Below are 10827 nucleotides of genomic sequence, written 5' to 3' on the forward strand. Positions count from 1 at the left end.
CTTATTACTGAACACAGTTCTTACTGAACACAGTTCAGCACCTTGCTCTAAGAACCTTATGCTTATTGCTGAACACAGGGGGTCATTCAGACCCGCTCGCGAGCGCAGGATGCTCGCAAGCGGGTCGATGTTGCCCCACTGCGCATGCGCACGACGGAGGGAGTCAATGTTGATTGACAGCACGCCCCTTTGGTGGGCGTGCCGGGGGCATGGCTGCCAGATGGAGGTGTTCCCATGGGAACGCCTACCGTCTGAAGCCGGCCCCACTGACATCACTAGTGATGTCAGTGGGAGTGATTTTGGCAGGGTCTCCGTCGCAAGCCGGGTGGTCGTGATGGTCTTGACCATCACGACCATCATCATGGACGCTCGCTATAGCTGTGGGTGGTCACCCACAGCTATGCGAGCATCCAGGAGGACGCTCCATTTTTATGGAGGAGGGCCCTGATTCAGAGCGAGCGCTCTGGTCAGAGCGTTCGGCTCTGAATCAGGCCCACAGTTCAGCACCTTGCTCCAAGAACTTCTGCTAATTACTGAACACTGCTCAGCACCTGGCTCTAAGAACTCTTGTTAACCACTGAGCCCAGTTCAGCACCTGGCTCCAAGTACTCTTGCTATTACTGAGCATAGCTCAGCACTTTGCACCTAGAACTCTGGGGCTGATTCAGACCAGTACGCTAAGCCGCGTTTGCATGCTATGGACAATAGTCGCCTGTCTGCGCATGCATATGCGCCGCAGTGCATGTGCACAAGCCAGTCACAGCGATGTGGGAATTGTGTGCTCATAGCACAAAGTCTGAGCGCTACTATGAGTTACAGATAGTGTCATTTGTGGGTGGTAACAAGGTGCTTGTGAATGGGGGAGTGGTGCTGCGAATGCAGGCGTGTCTGGGCTTCAAAACGGTCCATAATTAGCATGGAGGCATCATTGTACATGTGACTTGGTTGTATTTCAGCCTGCAGTGCTTGTGGTGGGGTAGGGTCTACCTCAAGCGCTCGTGCAGCTCCAATGGCTCTCAATGTTACTGATTAATCATACACTTCCTGGAGATGATGTGTGCTAAGAAAGAAAAGTGGGCGTCATTACACCAGCGTACGCTCACTCTGCTGTCGCTCTCTAAGACATAGAGGGCGTCCTTAAGCCAGACAGTACGATCGCGGAATTTGCATACCCGGCTTCTGACGACTGCGAGAGAGCGCAGCTTAGTGTCCGGGTCTGAATCGCCCCATTTGTCTTTTACCTGGGCTCACCTCAGTGCTTCAGCATACAGTCTACAGTCATTCACGGATCATTTCAAGCATCTGTCTAGCGGTACAGTATATTACTACGTATTACCTGGACTGGTTCTGTGCTTGTACCACTCTTCCCTCCAACCATTCTTGTCAACATTAAAGTTCTATTCTTCTGATCTACTTGTGTCTTGTGCCGTCATATGAGGAAAACATATCTAAGACCTCCTCAGTTTGTGCTGCCGGTATCACTACCAGTTACGTCTTCTGACCCTGAGTCATTTCGATGGCAATCCCAAGCTTTGTCGTGGGTTCCTCAATCAATGTGAGGTCCACTTTGAATTACTTCCACAGAACTTTCCGTCTCCCAGAGCTAAAATGGCATATGTCATCTCCCTCTTGGCAGGTTCTACTTTGGATTGGGTGTCTCCACTTTGGGAGAGAAAGATCCACTGGTTTCCAACTATCAAGAATTTATCCACTCTTTCAAGATAATTTTTGATGAACCTGGAAGGTCGGTAGCGGCATCAGTCGATATTCTGCAATCAAGACAAGGCTCGAGTCTTGTGGGGCAGTATGTTGTCCAGTTCCAAACTGTTGCAGTCGAGTTACTATGGAATAATGAGGCTCTGAAAGCTGCCTACTGGAATAGCCTTTCTGATAAACTTAAGGACAAGTTAGTCACACGGGATCTTCCTGAGAACCTAGACGATATGATATCTCTTAGCAGTAAGATTGATCTTCGGATGCGTGAACGTGGTGTTGAAAAGAACCGTAGTGATTGCTATAAAACTTGCCCTCTACCACAGTCCCGTGTCTCTCATTCTGTACTCGATGAACCCATGCAAATGAATCGTTCTAAGTTAACAGAAGAAGAGAAGCAGCGCAGAAGACAATTGAACTTATGTCACTATTGTGCATCTTCTGTTCATTTTTTAAACAAATGTCCTTTGAGGCCAGGAAACACACAAACCTAGTCTGAAGAGGGGAAGTCAGACTAGGGGTTCTTGCTACATCTTCCCCAAATCAAGATTGTCTAATTCCTGTCTTTGTCATTGGGATGGAGTCCCAGTATCATGAGTTCTCTGCCCTGCTTGATTCTGGAGCTGCTGGTAACTTTATTTCCTCATCTATAGTTCAACAACTACAGATTCCTATTGGTCTTTTGCCCCATCCTATTACCCTCACTGCTGTGAAAGGTACTCTCATAGAATATGGAACAGTCACTCATCTTACAGAAGCCCTCAAGGTGAAGATTGGAGCTTTACATGAAGAATTCATAAAGTTCTTAGTGGTTCCAGCCTTTACTCATGAATTTGTCTTGGGATTACTGTGGCTGCGTCGACACAATCCTCATATCGATTGGTCCAACGCTCAGGTTTTGTCTTGGGGCTCCTATTGTAAGCAGCATTGCTTAGCTCGAGTTGTCCGACTCCCAGACACCATGATTGATTCCTTGGACTCTCTTCCTCAGCCATATCAAGAATTTGCAGATGTCTTCTCTGAAATAGCAGCAGATATACTCCTGCCTCATCGACTGTGGTACTGTCCGATTCATTTGATACCTGGTAAAGTCCATCCCAGAGGGCGCATCTATCCCATCTTGGTTCCTGAGACTCAATCAATGTCTGAGCATGTTCAAGAGAATCTACTGAATGGGTTCATTCGGCCTTCTTCGTCGCCTGCTGGAGCAGGGGTTTTTTTTGTAAAGAAAAAATACGGTGGACTACGTCCTTGTATTGATTTTCGGGGCTTAAACGAGATAACTGTCAAGAATAAATACCCATTGCCCCTCTTTGACAGAGTCAGGGGTGCCAACATCTTCACCAAGCTTGACCTTAGTGGCGCCTACAACTTAATAAGAATCAAGGAGGGGGACGAGTGGAAAACTGCGTGATGGACAATATGGAAATCTTGTGATGCCCTTCGGCCTATGTAATGCTCCAGCGGTGTTCCAAGAGTTCGTAAATTAGATTTCTCGTGACATCCAGTATTAGTATGTTATAGTCTATCTGGATGATATTTAGATTTTTTTCACGTGACCTCAACAATCATCGACAACATGTCAAAGAAGTATTACTTTGTGTTTGTGCTAATAAGCTCTATGGAAAAATATCAAAGTGTGTATTTGAAGTTCCAACCATCTCTTTTTTAGGATATGTGATCTCCGGTTCTGAGTTACACATGGATCCTGAGAAACTCAAGGCCATTCAAGAATGAGCATTACCTACATCTTTGAAAGTTATCCAAAGATTCCTGGGATTTTCCAATTACTAAAGGAAATGTATCAAGTCGTTCTCCACCACAGTGGTTCCCATCACAGCAATGACCAAAAAAGGGGCTAATTGGTCTCCAGAAGCTCTCTCCGCTTTCCATATGCTTAAACACGCCTTCTCTATGGCTCTTATTCATGTACATCCTGACTTGGAGAAACCATACATGCTGGAGGTTGATGTCTCAATGTTTGGAGTAGGAGCAGTCTTGTCACAAACATCTTCTGATGGGAGGTTCGTGTCCTGTTGATTCTTTTCTCATAGGTTTTCTGCTGCCAAAAGAATTATTCCATCAGGGATCAAGAATTGTTGGCCATCAAGCTTGCCCTGGAAGAGTGGAGGTATTTATTAGGAGCAAAACATCCTATAGCAATTTATACTGACCACAAAAATCTTTTATACCTGAAGTCCGTCCACTGCTTAAACCCTCGTCAGGCTCGCTGGGCCCTTTTCTTTTCTCATTTTGATTTTGTTCTTAGGTATCGACCTGGTTCTTTGAATGGAAAAGCCGTTGCTCTCTCTAGATCCATGCTGGAAGAGACAGAACAAACAGTGGAACAAAAGTATCCAATCATTAATCCTCTGGCTTTCTCCTCGACATCTACAACTCCTAGTCTTCCTCAAGGTAAAACCTTTGTCGCACTGGAATTGCGGGATAAGTTGTTGTGGGCTCATGATTCTCATTTTTCTGATCACTCTGGTGTTTCTAAGACTTACTCTTTTCTCCAACTGTGGTTATTGGTGGCCCTCAATGAAGAAATTCGTTCTAGCCCCAAGTGCGCACAGCATAAGACCTCTCAACAATCTGCTGCTGGTTTACTCGATACTTTGGCGATCCCTATCAAACCCTGGACCCATCTTTCTATGGACTTCATCACAGATCTTCCAGAATCCAAAGGACACACAGTCATCTGGGTAGTAGAAGTGGATCGATTCACTAAAATGGCTCATTTTTCTCCATTGCCACGTGTTCCTTCAGCCACCAAGCTGGCATATATTTTTATTCAGGAAATATTTTGTATTCATGGACTTCCTCAGGAAATAGTCTCTGACTGGGTGGTCCAATTTGTAGCCCGTTTTAAGAGGTCCCTATGTTCTGCCTTGCAAATTAAGTTAGTTTTCATCAGCCTATCATCCCCAATCTAGCAGCCAGGCTGAGAGAGTCAATCAAGATTTAGAGATGTTCCTCAGGATTTATTTGTGTCCCTCTCAGGATAACTGGGCCGACCTTTTGCCATGGGCCGAGTTCGCCCATGACTTTCATTATCATTATGCTACAGGAGAGAGTCCTTTTTTCACTAATTATGGTCTACACCCACGCATTCCAGAATTTCAGTCTTCACCTTTGGTGGAAGTGCCAGAGGCCAGTGTTACGCTCCAGCACATTTCACAAATTTGGAAACAAATTCATTGATCCTTAAAGAAGGCTTCCCATAACTACAAGGTATTCGTGGATAAGAAACATTTTGCTGTGCCCAAATTCGCTCCTGGAGATCGTGTCAGGCTGTCTACAAAAGAAATCTAAAACTTAAAGTGCCCACCATGAATTTCACCCCCGTGGGTATATCAGTCCTTTCGGATCAAACGAGTCATCAATCCTGTGGCCTGCAAATTACATCTACCACCCAATATGTGGATTCCAAACTCATTTCATGTCTCTTTGCTTAAACCAAGATACTTAACCGCTTCCATGTCAAGTTATTCAAGATTCCACCAGTTCAGACTTCTCTTGGAGTGGAGTTTCGAGATTGAGAAGATGTTGGACACTCACTGGCATCAAGGTCATTTACAGTATCTGGTAGACTGGAAGGATACGGCCCAGAGGAAAGATCTTGGTCAAGGGCTTCTGATGTTCATGCTCCCAGATTGGTACAAAACTTCCACCTGAAATTTCCTCAGAAACCTAGTGGGTGTCTGGAGACCACCCAAAAAGGATGGGGTACTGTCAGGACCCAGACTGTCAGACTACGGCTGAGGTCCCGGACGACTGTGCTCCATGTGTCTAGATTCAGGTGTCCTCTCTGGCATCCCCACTCTCTCCGCAGCCATGCATGGTGGTGGCCGCATGAAGTAATCTAAACACTGCCTGAGTATCTAAACATCCACTCCCGCTACCCAATGGTTCTCACTCACCTGCATGGCGATGTTCCTTGGTGTCCACGAGTGCCTCTCCGGTCCATGGGTGCGGCCATCTTGATTTGATCATATGGTCCTATCCTAAGTCTCTCCTAGGATCAGCTGTGCATATGTGGCCCACCAGCAGCAGGCACTGGGTATATAAGTCCATTCTGGACACTCAGTCAATGTCTGTGCAACCTCTCCCAAAGGTTTCCTTATGGCTCCTGCCGGATCTTCATTTGTTCCTGACTCAGTATACTTACTGGCTCCAAGAACTTCTGCTATTTACTGAGTATAGCTCAGCACCTTGCTCTAAGAACTTTATGCTTATTACTGAACACAGGCCCTGATTCAGAGGTGCTCGCAAAAAGCGAGGGCTTGCTCTGAATCAGGGCGGGCACTTTTTTTTTTAGTTGTGGCCTCCTGGCTGCTCGCATAGCTGTGGGTTACTACCCACAGCTTATGCGAGCAGCCAGGTGATGGTCGCGAAGCTCAAGACCATCTCGACCATTGGGCTTGTGATGAGACCCTTGCGGTAGGGTCTCATTGCCGCCAGCCCCAGTGGACTTCCTGCTCTAATAGAGCAGAAGTCCACCTACTGACATCACGAGTGATGGTCCTTACCTCACGAGTGATGGTCCTCACGAGTGATGTCAGTTGGGCCGCCCACAAACCTCAGGCGTTCCTGCAGGAGCGCCTCCGTTTGCCCAGCCACCCCCCCGCCCCACCTTCCAAACGGGGTGAGCTGTCGATCAACATCGACAGCCGCCCCTTTTGGATGTGGGTGCTTTATATGCTCACTCAGGGGCTCACGTGCGCACTGCCTAACAATTGAACCGCTTGCGAGCGCATAGCGCTTGCGAGCGGGTCTGAATCAGGCCCACAGTTCAGCACCTTGCTCCAAGAACTTCTGCTAATTCCTGAACACAACTCAGCCCCTGGCTCCAAGAACTCTTGCTAATTACTGAACACTGCTCAGCACCTGGCTCCAAGGACTCTTGCTAACCACTGAGCACAGCCCCTGGCTCCAAGTCCTCTTGCTATTACTGAGCATAGCTCATCACTTTGCTCCTAGAACTCTCTTTTACCTGGGCTTAACCCCGTGCTTCAGCATACAGTCTTCAGTCATTCACGGATCGTTTCAAGCATCTGTCTAGTGGTATATTACTATGTATTACTGGGACTGGTTCTGTGCTTGTACCACTATTCCCTCCAACCATTCTTGTCATCATTAAAGTTCTATTCTTCTGATCTACTTGTGTCTTGTGCCGTCATATGAGGAAAACATATCTAAGACCTCCTCAGTTTGTGCTGCCGGTATAACTGCCTGCAAAGCCTGTTCCATCATTGAAGGCCAATTTCCCCAGAGTCGGGACACCATGTGTGAGACTGACCTTTCTAATACTGTACTTGAAGAGGATCATCCTTCCACCATTTGTGTGCCCTCTGCAAATGTGGAAATGAGCAGCACAAGTCAACATGCTGACATAGAAATCAAGGATTCTTCTGTGAAATTGCACCAAGGGGATGAGGAGGATATTTCTGTAGTTGGCGCTAACAAGGATGATGAGAATGTTGATGATGATGATGTTGATGCCAAGGATGTTGTTTGTGTAAATCAGGCAACAGTTGTTGCCCATGGTATGAAAAAGCCCATTGTAATGCAGGGGCAAAATACAAAAAATCCACTTCTCGTGCTTGGAATTGTTTCCACCCAAATCCGGACAACAGTTGTCAAGCCATCTGTAACATTTGCCAAGCAACAGTGAGTAGAGGTAAGGACCTTAACTATCTAGGAACCTCCTCCCTGTTACATCACTTGCAGTGCATTCATCAAATTCCAAAGTGTTTGCAAAATTCAAAAACTTTGGCTAAAAATTTAACAATTAGTCCAGAGTCACCTAGCTGCTCCCTTCTCTCTGTTAGATCCAAGTGCCTGCAATCTCCACCACCAACACCTGCATCATCAACATCCTCAATTGTGATCAGAAGTAGTCCTGCTGCATCCAATTTCATAAGCATGACTGACTCCTCTCCTATCCATGATTCCTTAGAAGAATCCTTGAGTGCTACACCTGTTGTTGCTGCTGCTGCTGTGAGTGGATCTTCATCCCAGAAGGGGACCAGGAAGAAGACTACTTTTAGTAGTTTAACAAAACAATTGACTGTCAAACAATCCTTTGCTAGGTGGAACAAGTATGAGAGCAGTCACCCAGTTGCACAGAGGATTACTGACACCATAATAGTTATGCTGGTATTATATAATAATAATAATAATTTTATTTATATAGCGCTTTTCTCCTAAAGGACTCAAAGTGCTTTACATTTACAGTACAAAATACAAAATAAGCTTAAACAAGGGACATTAGTGAAATGCTTGGGTGAATAGGTGAGTCTTGAGTCTATTTTTGAAGGATTCTAGAGTGGAGGCCTCTCGAACTGTGCGGGGAAGTGAGTTCCAAAAGGTTGGAGCCACAAAACTGAAAGCTCGACCCCCAGACGAATTCCGTGAGATTCTAGGTACTGTTAATAGTCCTTCGTCAACGTATCGCAGTAATCGAGTGGGACAGTAAGGAATCAGAAGCTGCTTCAGGTACCCTGGGCCATGGTCATGAAGGGCTTTGTAAGTTATTAATCCAATCTTGAAAGCAATTTGCCATCTGACAGGCAGCCAGTGAAGGGAGTAGAGAATGGGTGTTATGTGGCTGGAATGGGGCTGGTTGGTTAATAGCCTGGCAGCTGCGTTTTGTACCATCTGCAAGCCGTGTAATTCTTTTGCTGGGAGACCCGAGATAGAGGGCGTTGCAGTTGTCTAGGCGTGATGATATAAATGCATGTATGACTTTAGGCAGATCTTCTGAGGGAATTATATATATAGAAACCCCCCCCCCATAAAAATCCCGCGTTTGCCCCTGTCACCCGTTCAGACTAAGCAAAATCCTGAGTTGCTGCATGTTCACGTGTAATAATAACTAGGGATTTTGTTGCTCTTTCTTGCTGTATTCTCAACTCAGAATCACTCCCCATGGGCCTGATGCAGAGTTGTACGCTAATGCCGCTGCTGCATCTGTGTGCGCAACTGCTGTGCCAAAATATGCAAATGTTGCAGATGCTGAGGAAAGTTCTGAGTTGCCCCAGCATCTGCATACAAAGATGCAGCATCAGTAGTAGATCCTTTGATTATAGTCTTCTGAGTAACCATAAGGTCATGCAGGATGGTGGTGGGAACTGAGATGCCGGAGACATTTTTCTTGCATATGGAATAACAGACACAGGATGTGACACGCCCCTGGAACAGTCATGACATGCCTGCATACTTTGTCGCCACACCCCGTTCCTACCCCCAAATGCTCACTGACTCTCAATCACTCCTTGATTAAATAGTCGTTGTGAGCTATTGTTTGCATGTGAGTGTACCTCTTGGAATCTGGTAGCCTGATGTAGCCACATGAATGAATCCAAGATTGCAGCACCATGCTCTGCCTCTGCAGGTACAACCAGATGGTATTTGTCTGACCCACATGGATACAGTATGTGCCAGCCAGAGTCTCAGGAATGTCAGGAGCAACCAGGAGTGGCATGAATGGCATGACACTGCTGGACCTGGTAACAGGGGTTATGACCCCGATATGTGACATTATGTGTCTGTGTGTTATATATGTAACTGGTAATAATAACTAAATAAATAATGATGTCATCATTAGAAAATAGTACAATGCCTCACATTTGTAATGAAATAGATTGAAATTGATCAGTATCCCCTAGATATTAAACAAATAATTGATTAGAAACATATTTTATTCTATTAACTTCAATCTGTCAATGAAACAAAATAATCAATGTGCACGGTATGTGAACTATGGAGACTCACAGTTATGCTGCATACACACGGTACAACCTGCACAACCAAACATATCGCTGATAGATTTCCCTCCAACTTTCTGTGTTGCAGGGCAAACGATTTTGGGTGCACACACTGATAGATATCTATTGGAGGGTATACACGGTCAGATTTTCTGAAACGATAATCATTGTACAAATCGTTAAATCGTTCATATCGTTGACCTGTTTGACATGCTTCGACGAATGATGCACGTGCCCGAATGTCAGACAACGATATCTGACATCGACTGTGTTTGCAGTGAGATTTGGACGATTTCATTCATTTAAATACTGTCAGAAATCGTTCATCATTCATGAGATCATTGGTAAAATCGTTCAAATCATTCAAATCATTCATCGTTCATCTAGCAAGTCTGACCGTGTGTATGCACCATATAATAGATATCTATGATAGATATGTCAGTGAAGTCATGTCTTTACAGGCAAATCTTGACAAAATCGTCCAAGTTGGCCTGCATGTACGGTCGACCATAGATATCGTTATCGTTCATGCAAGAACGCGCATCGTTGGTCAATCGTTCACTGCATAAAAATAAATGATATGAACGATATTGTTATCATTCAGGAATATCGTACTGTGTGTATGCAGCATAAGCCTTTCACTTGTATCTAGGGATGAGCGGGTTCGGTTCCCTGAGAACCGAACCCACCCGAACTTCGGGGATCCGGGGCGATCCGAGCCCAAGCTCGGATCTCCCTGTCTGCCCCGGATCCCTCTCCCGAGGCAAAACCTCGAGATCTGCTGTCGGATCTCGAGGTTTTGCCTCGAGCGGCCATTTAAAAAAAAATGCCTTTGCCTTTAATGGGCAAAGTGCTGATTGGCTGACAGAGCCGTCTGTCACGGCTCTCAGCCAATCAGCATTATGGTGCTCATTTGCATGTAGCACGGACTCGTGAGATCCGTGCTACATGCATCTGTGTGATTGACAGTGACACAGAGCACAGATGGGTCAGTGAGACCCGTCTGTGCTGCTGTGTATTTCAATGACACAGATGCACGCACGGACCAGGAGATCCGTGCTACTTGCATCTGTGTCATTGACACAGAGCACTAACGGGTCCGTGAGACCCGTCTGTGCTGCTGTGGTAAATAATAAAAAAAAAACCTGTGTAAAAAGAGAAAAAAATGGCGTCCTCCCCCCCAAAAAAAGAGCAACCAGCCCCGGGCATTAGTGACCCAGTGCTGGGTGTGCTTAAATACAGGGGACAAACGACATAGGGGTCCCCTGTACTTAAACACAACCAGCACCGGGCTAGTCAGCACCTACTTTGGAACGAAGAGGACAGAACCTCGCATAGGAGA

Source organism: Taudactylus pleione, unplaced genomic scaffold (assembly GCF_031769625.1).
Source record: "Taudactylus pleione unplaced genomic scaffold, aTauple2 ptg000065l, whole genome shotgun sequence".
Classification (NCBI taxonomy): Eukaryota; Metazoa; Chordata; class Amphibia; order Anura; family Myobatrachidae; genus Taudactylus; species Taudactylus pleione.